Source organism: Genypterus blacodes, unplaced genomic scaffold, assembly GCF_046128005.1.
Source record: "Genypterus blacodes isolate CSIRO-AG114 ecotype Tasmania unplaced genomic scaffold, CSIRO-AGI_Gbla_v1 ptg000020l_1, whole genome shotgun sequence".
In the NCBI taxonomy this organism is placed as follows: domain Eukaryota; kingdom Metazoa; phylum Chordata; class Actinopteri; order Ophidiiformes; family Ophidiidae; genus Genypterus; species Genypterus blacodes.
The window spans coordinates 552,957-566,072 of record NW_027466833.1 but is presented as its reverse complement, the minus strand read 5'-3'; positions in this window follow the sequence as shown (position 1 = coordinate 566,072).

The following is a 13,116-nucleotide window of genomic DNA, read 5'->3' as shown; positions in this document are numbered from 1 at the left end:
GTGGTAGCATGAATCAAGTCTGACTGAGGCTATCAACCTGTTTCATCTAATGGATGATGATTGCCCTCCTGTGTCATCAGGCCCGTATTCATACATCACTCATGCACACACACACACACATGTACTGTGTAGTCAACAAACAGACGTTATTTATTTGGCAGCTAATACAAAACAGAGATGCTAAAGAGGACTTGCGTTGTGTTTCCACTTGGAACTGAATCAGCAGCGCAAAACAGAATTTACATTTACATCTCAAAGCACTCGCATGAATTTATTCTTACATTCTGTGATGACAGCAGGTTGTAAATAATCATTTGGCCGGAACAACGTGTGGAAGCGTATCGTACGGGGAACAGATTTCATCCCTCTGCTTTCTTCCTGTTTTTAATTCACAGACAAATGAGAGTTGGTGCAAGTTTTGACAGACTGTCCGTCATTTAGCGCTCCGTAGCGTTCGGTGTCCGTGCGGTCGTCTGTCTGTTTGTTCCCGCCTGCTGTTTGTCATCTCACAATGCGGCGCTCCGGATTTATTCATTCAAAAAGAACGTGAGCGTGTGAGAAACGTCTAAAACAATTGATCTCTTCAATTTGCAGGCAGATCCAGAGAAACCTGGCGTCGGGAAAAGGCCTCATCCCAGTTTAACGCAGCGTGGGCAAGCGATCGTGCAGCCGCTCGTCGTCGTCCCGGCACAAACCAACGCTGCGTCTCTTCACGGGCACAGTTCATCACATACACTACTACTTCATTTCAAATTTACAAAAGTCGATAGTCTATCCACAATTGTGCTTTGCTCCTCTTTTTACATATTGATTTTTGTCATTACCTCACATGAGCGATGTTAAATGGAAGTAAATGGTGCAGTGAAATGCACGGTGATGGATTGTCGCCCTGCAGGCCATGAATAACCAGCAGACCTTCACAGACAGTGGATCTCTACTATGCAGAGGGAAGATACTGTAGGTCTTGCAACTTGAATATAGGATGGATGGTATAGAATGTTATGTGTTCTGCACTGAGAAAGTATTGCGTTCTGTTTGTCCACACTGATTTTGTTGAGTGTGAACGCTGGCTCGCTCCACTCCTTCTGCCCTCACCAATTAGCCGCCACCATGTTGGCCGCTGTTCTCTGACATGCGGGCTGCAGATGGTCCTCCTATGTAAAACTGCCAAGACAGGGGGAACTGTTCGTCCTGCAACAACAACTCTCACCAATTCCCACAACAAGAAGGTCCTCACAGAGCATTTTCAGGGGAATGAGACTCTGAAATCTCTCAGGACTTTGTTGGGCTTCCTGGACAAAACATCACACTCTGGATACCAAAAAAGGTCTTTAGCTACACACAGCCAGAGAACACATTTACTCTCTCTCTCTCTCTCTCTCTCTCTCTCTCTCTCTCTCTCTCTCTCTCACAGCGACTGCAGTGTAATCACCGCCCGTACGGGCAGATGGTCCCTTTACTGCATGTTTATCATGTCACACCGCATAATCAGCTGCCTCCTAATTCGTGACACCTCTGTTGGAGTGCCCTCTCTTGTGAGACTCCAGCGATTGTGATAAGCACATTCCGATCACGGCGTCACTATGCTGTGTGTTTTCTTTAGGCTTCCAGTAATGAATGGGGAAGCAATTATACTCACGCCGCCCTCTGTATCACCGTGTTGTCCCTGTTCACCCGCTTCCCTTCCCGCTCTCTTATCGTTCCGCTCCTTTATCTCACTCGTGTCAATTGTACATTTTCACACAAATCTCCCATAGTTGATCCGTTCTAGAGACAGGCAACCCTACCAGAGTTTGATGTAGACGTCATTGGTGTCTGAAAGAAAGTGAGTCGATTGCCCTCTGGTACCCAAAGTGTCCCTGTGTTCTCTGTCTCAGAACAGCAAATAGAGACAGACGCCAAGTCATTCATACCTGGAGGTTAATCTCACCAAGTCTCGGTTTGAGATTGAGTCAATCAATACGGAAGATTTGACTAGATTTGATGATTGCAGTCTTTACAAGTTAATGTGAGCCAAACATCCTTGATTGGATGATTGACAGATTTATACCCCAAATGTCTATTATGACAAAAGAAAATCCATTAAATTAAAATTGAAATTGATTTGACTCAGTTTCAAATACAAACCAACTGATTTATTCCAAAAAATCACAACACTAGAATCAAGACAGTGACATCATACCTAGAAATCTTTCCCATTTGATTGACATCTATCCCACTCTGTAAATGAATAAACTTGTGATTAGATTTTGGATTTATTTCTTGTGATAGATGATGGCAGCACACCTTCCAGTATCTGTATCACCAGTATACATTATGTATACTAGACTGCGGCAAATGGTGACGATGACTTCATGAATAATGCCGAGCAGGTAGCCTCACCTCTGTGATGATTGCTATAATACCTGAGTAGTGTTGCCTTTATTATGATGGATTCATTGACTTGGTCATTTATTCAGAGGTTCATCAATCAAATGGCTCTCCAGCAGATTACTTCCTCTTCTGAGAGTGTGCAGCTTTATTAGAGCTGACAAAGTGATTACGAGCTCTGTCTCCTGTCTGGTATACATTCAGTGTGATGCTGGATTGAGTCTAGAAGAGCAGCCTGTACGAGAAGGTAACCAATGAGAAAAGAGAGAATAAGGTGTTCCTGTTAACAATGAAATCCATACAGACAACAACAACAACACATATTTAGAGATTATGATGAACACAATATACTGTATGATGCATGAGATCACAGCGTCGGCAAAGGCAAGAACTGAACAAATGGTGCGTGTCAGGGACGCTCTCATGAGAAATAAGTTCCATTTGCTAAATCTGTCTGCTTTAGTGTTTGATTCAGACAGTGTTTATGTTAAAGAGAGAAAATACTACATGCAAAACAACTCTTTTAGTGTTGACAAAATACAAGTTGATCATTGCTGCCATTCCATGCACTAACAAAGCCCCGCTCCTCCCTGGCTGCAGTAATGAACCAAGGCGGTGTCGGGGGCGACTGAGCGTTCGGTGCTGCAGGCTGTGTGACAGGTGAGGAGCGTAACGAGCAAACCGACTCAAACGCCTGCGCCTTCGGATGGCACGACTGCATGGCAAGTGTGTGAGCCGCTCAGGATCACTGAGGAGGTGAGGAGCTGCACAGAGTGGAATATCAGGAGTTCAAACTATGACTCTGGCACTTCACAGATGGAATGGAAGAGAAAAGGTGTCTGAGGGACAAAACTGCTTCTCACACTGATAATCCTTTACTTTGTTGTTTCTGTTTCCTTCGCGTGTCTCTGGATAGGAATTTTCATAAATCGTGGCCTGTAATTCTCAGGGGTGGGGAATGTGATTAAAACATCCAAGGCTGCTGCGGCGGCGAGGCACAACTCAAGTAGTTCACCGAGAGTCACACTCTCCTGATTCGGCCCCAAAGACTTTCAGCTTTTCCCAATGCGTGAAGAACTTTTCCATGTTTAACCCATTTGGCCCACAGCAGCATTGGCAGAAGTGTGTGTGTGTGTGTGTGTGTGTGTGTGTGTGTGTGTGTGTGTGTGTGTGTGTGTGTGTGTGCGTGCGTGTGTGTGTGTGTGCGTGAGTGCGTGAGTGCGTGTGTGCGTGTGTGTGTGTGTGTCGGGGGAAGTCACAGCAACACTTCTCAGTTTGATCTTAGTAGGCAAGGCTCGGAACTTATCAGTCAAGGCATGTTTATTTCTCTTCTTTTCCGAGTCCTGTCCCTGTTTGTCAACATCAACACACAACACACACTCTGCGCCTCACCATCCTGTGTGTGTGTGTGTTTGCCGTACCGCAGGAAACATCAAGTGACGACCACACCTATACAGCACACACACACACACAAGGCATTCACGCATGTGTGGAGCCACGCTGGGTTTGATAATCAAGTCAGAAATTTATGGTAATGTAAATTTTTACAGAGTGGCAGTGAAGTATCCCAGTCGCAGGTATCCAGGTCATATTGCTCTGGCAACCCATTTTTACAGAGACACCGGAGAGTCGCTGGAGGACAGAGAGAGAGAGAGAGAGAGAGAGAGAGAGAGAGAGAGAGAGAGAGAGAGAGAGAGAGAGAGAGAGAGACAGAGAGACAGAGAGACAGAAAGAGGGAGAGAGACAGAAAGAGGGAGAGAGAGAGAGAGTTAGAGACAGAGAGAGGGAGAAAAAGCTCCACACCCTTTTCATCTCTCATACCCACTAACCGGCTGAAGCACAGGCGCCATATTGGTAAAGATCGGTTTACAAATTAAAGCGGCGAATGAAAATCACAGCATAAAAGATTTCAAACATGTCACGTGGATGGATCTGAGATAATGGTACGGCCTACGTTTGAACATTTCTCATCGTGTCAATGTGATTCTGTCTCACAAACAATGCAGGATTGTTGGAATCTTCAAAGGAATGAGGAGTATAAAGTGAGGAATCTTAAGTGGAGGACATTGATACACCCTCCTGTCTTGAGGATGATGACAAACGGAGGGGTGCACACGGCGAACACACGGCGACTGTGATCAATATTTTTGCTGCAGGGAGACGCAGAAGCCAAACAGAATGTTGATTTGGGAGGAAAGCTGCGCGTCTCTCCAAAGGCTTCCTACTGCCATTCATTATCTTCAGGGTTAAACTCATCGATTGGTACACGGACGGCGGCTTCTCTGCTGCGAGCTTCCCCCCTGCGGGAATCGTTGTTACTAACCACACACCTTCGTAACGCAACACACTCCAAGTGCTGTCACGCTCCAAATTTGATTTGAGCATCGGCGTGAAATTGAGTGAAGGAGTTGGATTGACTTTTAACCTTTTTTTTAAATCCAAACCTCTAACACGTTTCCACCTCAGCTCATAACAACCATGTGCGCTGGTTTATTGATTATCAATTGTCAATAAGTGATCAGATTTGACATGTGGGTTGATTGCGTAACCTCATTTGTCAACCGATTCATTACAACTTTTAGAACTGATAAGTCTTTGCATCGAAACCCGGAGGATTATTGGAGATGACCCCGTAGATCAATAGGCCACTGAGTGTAACGTCTCCTCCAGGACATGAAGAAATGACTCCAGTAATGAGAACAGAAGCTTTGAAGATCACCACACTTACCAAACTTGATTCATATAAATAATTCAACACTTCTCAGACTTGTGTTCGTCCCCATAAGGTGATTTTAAAAAAACTACAAAAGCTTCAAAGAACCCATCTTTTGGTCCCGGCGCCTCTTTGTTGCAGAATTGAACTGAAGCCCTCTGGGAAATTGTGCGGCGTCAGAAGCAAATGATAACAGAAAAAAACACTGGACGCAGCAATTATAGGACAAAAGGAGTCGACTCCTGCACGCCGCCTGCTATTTGCCTGATTAAGGCTTCCGAACTGTGACTGAATTGCCACATATCAGCCTTTTGGAATCTCATTGTTTTAGAGTCTGGACAGCACAGGAGCCTCTGCTTTGTTTGTTTGTTTGTTTGTTTTGAAGCCTCTCTGTGTCAGAAGCAAAGATCGACTCATCTGCTGCGACTCTCTTCACTTCTGTTTGGCGTTGATGTAATGGATTTCCCATCACAGGCCTACAGATGAACGCCACTTCTGATTAGGACACCTGAAACGTTATGGAATGGACTTTGAATATGAAGCCGAGTTAAGAGATGACTTCTTTCTGGCGTCTTGGTTGTTCCTGTTTGTGTTTGTGTTCTATGTTGAAGAGTTCTAGTTCAGTGATTCCCTTTATTATCCGTCTATGCATCGGGGGATTCAATGTGCATTATGGACAGAATACACCCCGCCCCCTTTTCCCCACCATTATGCAAAGACAAACATTAACTCCGCGCTTGCAGGATAATGTTCGCATTTTGTGGCCGATTCTGTCAAACGCCCGCCAGGAGCCGTCAGACGAGCTATCACGTTGAGCGATGACAGAGCGTTGTGGCTTTGCACAGCAGTGTGTGACAGCTGTGTGTTTAAGAGCATTCTCTTTCTACTTGTTTTGCAAAAAAAAGAAAGAATCTGTCGACGTGCTGTTGCTGCAGAAGCATATCTATAAATCACTCAAATGATGTCAGTGTCATGAAATCACAATAACAGACGCTAACTGGAGGTAGCATAGCGCAGAATAAGAGCTCCTGCTAATTTCTCTCTTGCTTTCAGGTCTTGAATGATGACATTAATTTAGACACAACTTTTCTATACCTTTGCCTTAAAGGAGCCTCAGTTAATTCAATATTTCCATCACATTTGCAATTTAATGTCATCAAAACGTTCGTATTTCATTTCCATAATAAAAACAAACCGGTGCCACAGATATTCAAAGCAACAGGACTGAATGTGATTACAGGACGTAACTGGAGAGAAGGAGGGACGAGGAAGTTCCATTAAGATGAGATTTGTTTTATGAATTTCTCCGCTTGCCAATTAGCAGAGCAAATGAGTTTGGAAACAATTATAGCTGATCACATTTAAAGATATGATTTGATTTAAAGACAAGAGTGTGTGTGTGTGTGTGTGTGTGTGTGTGTGTACTAAACAGGATAGAGTGAAACAAACTGGCCAAAACAACTTTAAGGGCAATAATAAAACGTCTTTCAGGAGATCAATGAACTATAATAGCTTCAAAAAGAAACATTATGTCACAGTTTATGTTTTAGTTTGGAAAATATGTATTACAGAATATAGTAAGACACAGTTTGGTCCAGATGCTGCTTCTTTCACACAGATGTTTCCCACTGTGACAGAGAAGAATGAGTCAAATCCTCACATAAATCATTTCCAGTAAACAAGGTTTTACTCTGCTCCTTTCTGATTCTTAATGGGGGATTCCCTGTAATAATCGGTCGTGGAGGTGCTAAGTGTCACAGTTTGCCAAGATTTGCTTCCTAATCTGACAAGTCACTGCCTTGGATGGTTGCCATGGAGATGTGCATATCCTCCCAGTGACGACATGAGAGTGGAGGAGCAGAGTATGGAACTCCGGCAGCGTCTTACGTTCTACGTTTACTTCATGTGGAAGCGCTGATGAAATATTTTCTGGAGGTTTTTCCTGATTAAACGTGAAAAAGATGCAGCTGGATTTCCACAAATCTCATTTCACAGCAGTTTCTTTCATTTTACAACACTGCCATAACTGAGGCTGCAGCAGAACGGTGCTCTGTGCGTTTGGCTTTAAGATGCTGCCAACGCAAACACCTGCTCGCTTTAAGTCTCTGCAGAAAAGACGCCCAGTGCCTAAAATCTTATGAGGCGCTGGGTTTGTTTTTGTCTGACTGATCCTGAGCCTGAGCCTGAGCCTGATCCTGATCCTGGTCCTGGTCCTGGTCCTGGTCCTGATCCTGATCCTGATCCTGATCCTGATCCTGCACCCTGACGCCCCTTGAAGTGATGTGTGAAATCAAAATTTCCCCCTGGGGATAAAGAAACTCACACACTGTTACTTGAGCGATACTGTGCAATATTATGCTATTTATCTGAGGCAAAACAACAGAAATCCAATTTTGGTTCTCTCACAACTGCACCGCGGCGCCGTTTGTCCAGATTTTATGGGAGAGCTGTCATTTCTCTGTAAAGTGACAATACAAGTTGCACCAGATGACTTCTCTCTAAAGACTCATTTACAGGAGAGAGGAATACATCATGTAGATTGTGCTCATTAGAATGTGAGACAGGTTTACCGACATTACAGGCCAGGACTGATTCTTTAATTGTGAACACAAGTCCCAAATAACAAACCGATGCAAACAAACACTGTACATAAGTGATCAGAGAGAGAGAGCGATGTGAGTGTGTCTGCAGGGAGAGAACAGAATCTAAAGTCATAACTATGAGGTAGAAAGTCCAAATCATGCTAGCAAGTTAATATTTCTTTGATTTTAGAGAGTTAGGAGGATGAAATGGGCGTTGAACACTGTAGCAGGAGCGTAAAGAGAGGTAATCTTTGATGTATAACAGAACCGGGTGGCTTTATTAATAAAAGAAGGGACTTTCAAATCAGTTGTAAGAGACACAGGGGGGCGATATGATCTCTATTCTTAGTGTGAGCTAAAGCCCGAGCTGCAGCGTTCTGAATGAGTTGTAGTTTTTCCTTATTGATTTCTGAAACAGGCCAGTAAAGAGGGAGTTACAGTCGCGGGAGCAGCTGGAGATGAAAGCATGATGAAGTGATTCTTCTGCTTTCTTTTGGGTCTAACTTTACTCTATTCCTAAGATGAAGGAGAGATGTCATTAGTTTAGCACAGAACAGCAGCACAACTATAGGGACTCCAGCTTGATATAAGTTGAATGACCAGATGAAAGTAGTTTAAAGCTGTTTTAAGATGGTAGGAAAGGACTTTGTCTCACTCACTGAGTGAGCTGCTGACTCACTGACTCACTGCTGCTCTCTGACTGAGGCTGAGCTCCTCATTGCAATCAGCTGGCGTCTCGTTTTCACTGACAAATGTGCCTCAGGGAGAGATGATGTCATTGGGTTACAAGCGGCTACACATGGAGCCTTAACCTTCCTTTACCAGAGCAGCATCCTCACTCTAGAATTAATACTTAGCACAAGTCTAATTCTTAATGATAAGCAGCATGGGGACCAGATGATGGACGCGTGTCTCCACAATCTAAGTGTGAGAACAGTTAATGGCCTTGTTAACACACACACACACACACACACACACACACACACACACACACACACACACACACACACTTGCAGTCACCTTCTACGTGGAGCACAGCAGTTACAAATAAACATTTCCTGCATTTTCTTAATTTTCTGCACCACTGAGCACAATGTTTTCTTCTCCTCCTCATCTTCCCTGCCTTTGTAACTCACAGCAGATGAGATATGAAACATACACACACACACACACACACACACAGCGCGTGCCGTCGCCCTCTCTACACATTACCAAAGCATTTCAACGAGTGTGTTAATGATGTTTCCTTCCCACAGAAACAGAAACATTAGTGAGCCCATAAGTAATGGCAGAGCCAGAGTCAGTGCAGTAAACAGACAGCAGCTGTTATTTGTGGCTGTAGCTACTGTAACAATGACGGGCTCCCAGCCACATTGCTGAGTGTGGCTTATTTACAAATGGGATTTTGTTCATGCGTGCTGGCGGGAACTGAGGGGAATTAAGAGGTGCTTGCCAGCGCTGTGGGGCTGCGAGCAACAAAGTGACCACAAACCATTTAGTCCCATGAGCCCACATGTGTCAGCCGCTGCTTATGCACCGCCCGTAATCCAGCCAGACAGCAATGCATGTTCAAGAACGGCTGAGTGGAGACAGAGAGAGACAACGGTGATGATACAAGGTCAGGGTAATGCCTGAGTGAGGCATGTTGACACCAGCATGGTTAACACTTCCATTCACGACAGGCTGTACCGCATACTCACATCAATAGACTGATCTGTCTGTGAGCTGGACTGGATTTTATTCACAAACACAATGAGTGTGACCAAGTTGGGTTACTATAGATCAATTCATTCATGAGATGCAACACGCTCACAAACATTTGCCAATTTTATCAACATGAGGAATTTGAAGAAACAGAAACAGGTTTAGAACTTCTACATGTAAGATTTTGTGAGGAAGTGTGTGTGTGTGTGCGTGTGTGCGTGTGTGTGTGTGTGTGTGTGTGTGTGTGTGTGTGTATAAAGTACTGAACGAAGGAACAAGAGCAGAATCTGTGTCATATCTTGCTGTGAGACTAATTCAGTGTAATTTGCAGTGTTTTCTGACTCGGGCTCAAAAAAGATCCAGTAGGGAGAAAGAAAGAAAAGAAATTGCTGGAGATTTTTGTCTAACGAACACAGAATGAGCCTGAAGCGTAGTATCGAGCGGCGGAATCCCAGTGAAGCAGTGGCAGCAGGATGAAAAGCGGCGTTGGTGGACATGAAGGTGGACGTAAGAGCGCAGCGTTAGAGTGTTAATAGGATTAGATCAGACCAGGCTCACTAAGAAGGCTCCGAATATGTTGTTTCAGACTTTCTCAGCGCTTTCAACTCGGAAAACCTTGATTCACACGCAGTAGGAGTTTGTTTGAACGGCTGTAGCTTGTGGCAGGAAGAGTGAGGCGATGAAATGGGGACTGGACTAAGAAAGATGGAGCCAAGCCACTTTCTTCAGACACAACAGGACTGACAACAGAAGAAGCAAGTAAACAGCCTGAGGTCATACAGAGTGTAAGTAAGTAAGAACACGTCTGATGATACTGATAAGAAAACAAATGCTGTGTTTGACTAATGGATCAGCAGGAGCCACAGAAAATGCAAATCCTCTGCCTGTGCTGTGATGATGGAGCTGAGGTCACTGATCACAGGTTCTACCTATTCTACAGTAGTTGAGTGAGAAGGTCATTCATCCCGTGGAAAGTATAAACTCCCCCTGCTTCGTTTAATGCTACACTGCTTTGCCTGCGCCTTGTGGAGAAACAATAACGTGAAAATTCTGCATTCTGGTTCCAAAGAGCATATAGACGTTTATTTATAGTTCCGCTTTTGCTCTCTTCACTCGTTTGTCTCATCTCGGCCTACCAAGGAGATGCATGTCTGTGTTAGAGGAACCTTTGGGAGGGGAAGCTCTCTCTCTCTTCTTTGTGTTTGTGCTCTGCAGACGTCTTTATCTCGTCTTTTTCTGCTGCATCACCGTGGCGACTGCAGGAGCTGCGACTCCAGGAGCTGCGACTCCATTAATAACCTGTGCTGCGGGGACCTATTACACACGGCGGCCCGAAACCTGAGAGGCGGTCACCTGCTCTGCTACCTGAGCCTGGGCCCTGGGGAGGAGGAAGAGGAACATGGGAAAGGGTGAAGACTGAGCTTCTTGTCTAAAGGACATGTACGGTGGTGCTGGGTGCGTCACAGCCCCGCCGGGTGTGTTTGACACACACTAACTACGCTCACTGCTCCACCTCTGCTGTGGACACAGGACGTCATGTATCCTGGGTTTGAGCGCAATTCTCCTCAGGCAGCTCTCCGGGTCATTTGCGTTCGTAACCATTATGACACAGCTCTTAAGTGTTCTGTCCACACGGAGGAGTTGTTTGATCAGGTAAGAAACTCTTAAGGGGATGAAGAAGTTAACTGATCTTTTAGTCAGACATTGGTGATGTTAGTAAGATTTGGACTGCTGCTGCTTCAGCTGCGATCACACGGTGACAGCCAGTGAGATGCTTCATTGTTGTATATGCGGAGCTGAGTAGTGACTCGTACCAAACACATTGGACTTTGACCCCATCCACTTGTGACCTTTCAAACCGTGAGAGCTGCTTTTGAGGAAATTCATTTGGAGCTCCCAGCACTCTCCCTGGGCGGGCTTCTTTCCAGTTATACTGATTGTGACGGTGCAGTTTATCAGTTCAGGCTCGACCCCTATGCTTGGAATCAAATGTTATTTATCCTTCTGCAGTACGTCAACTTTACGAGCCAGCTTGGTTAACTCACTATTGCCGCTGTTGCAATTCTGGAAACCGTCTCCGTCCTGCAGTGGCTATATATTTGGCGCTCTATAAACACGCCGGATCTCTTTTTATTTCTGTGGTTAATGTGAATTCCTGTCCAAACTGCTGAAACCAAGCAGGCACTGTAACACACTCTCATAGTTCCTAATCCTCTTCGGCGACTTTGCCCTGTCTGAGGTGGACCTGAATGTTGTGTTTACGTTCTCCCCATTGTGAATTCAGACAGATTACGGCCCGTGTGACCACATTCCCATGACCCGCAGTCAGAGCCATTACGGCGAGCTCATCTCAGTCTGAAGAATGTGTGTCTGACTCTGAAACAAGTGCAGCAGTGAAACAGATTACAGCCGCCGGAGTTCATAACAACAAGGAGCGGCTCCGTACTAATCCCTCTAACACATTGCACATCTTCTCATAACTCCTGATTGAGTTTGCAAACAAATTGAGCTGAAGAGCAAATGTGATAACGTTGCCAGTGAGGGTGAAATACGGAAATAGATACTGGTGGAATAAAGGGGAAGTGAAGGTTGAGGACGATCACTGGAGTGTGAGGTAGAGAGTCTCCTCTCCTCAGCCGACTCCAGCGGGGCCTAAATGCTGAATGACGGGACTAAACACTGCCATCTTCTCTCCTCCCCCCACCCCTTGAGTTCCTTCAGTGAGCGGCGTTTGTGCAGCGGCTGTGCTGATGGCTTCATCTCTCGCTCGCCCACAGCTCTGCACGGCCTGTCTGCTTCTCTAACCAGCTGTGGATCCCACCGCGTCCCGCCGCTGTCGAGAGCACAAAGGTTTCTACACAGGAAACAAGACGTGCAGGCACACCAGCTTCTATCTCTATCTCTATCTCTCTCTCTCTTTCTCTCTCTCTCTCTCTCTTTCTCCCTCTCTTTCTGTGTCTGTCTCCCTCTGTCTGTCTCTCTCTCTCTCTTTCTCCCACTCAATGTTTATTTTTCTATTCTGTGTGTGTGTGTGTGTGTGTGTGTGTGTGTGTGTGTGTGTGTGTGCGTGCGCGCGCACGCCTTCTTTCTTACTTTAGGTCATATTATCATCATATTATCATACCGCTGTCCAACAAAAGAGCCTAGAAGTAGAACACTATTTATATCTGTAAGCTCATATGCAACCCGATGCAACAGCTGTGTGTTATTAAACCCGTGCTTTGTGACACATTGAGTGTGACAGGTGTTTCTAATATTCTGTCTATTAACACAAACTGAAATTGACTACAATCTGCTCAGGATTCATTGCAGGGTTGTTGCATCAAGTTCTACCTTTCTGCATGTGTGCTTGTGTGTAGTACTTGTGCGTTTGCGTTCATGCTGCATTCAGATCCTCATCACCTTTAAATGCTCCACCATAAAAAAAAAACGATGTGTTTGCAGTTATTTTCCCTCGCTCCCCAGAGTTCAGACCTGCTTTAATTTTGTTTGTATCGCTTATTTTTATCCTGTTGTATTCTTATATCTGTTTCTTGTTTGAATTCCACCTTAACGCGTACCAGTTTCCATCTCACACACACACACACACACACACACACACACACACACACACACACACACACACACACACTCCCGTCTACGCCTCGCTTGTCAGTTGCTGCATTCCATAAATATTGTTCTTCCAATTCGTCTTGGCCTAACAACAAATAAATCAAAGGAAAAGCAGACGGGAGCGACTGTGAATGT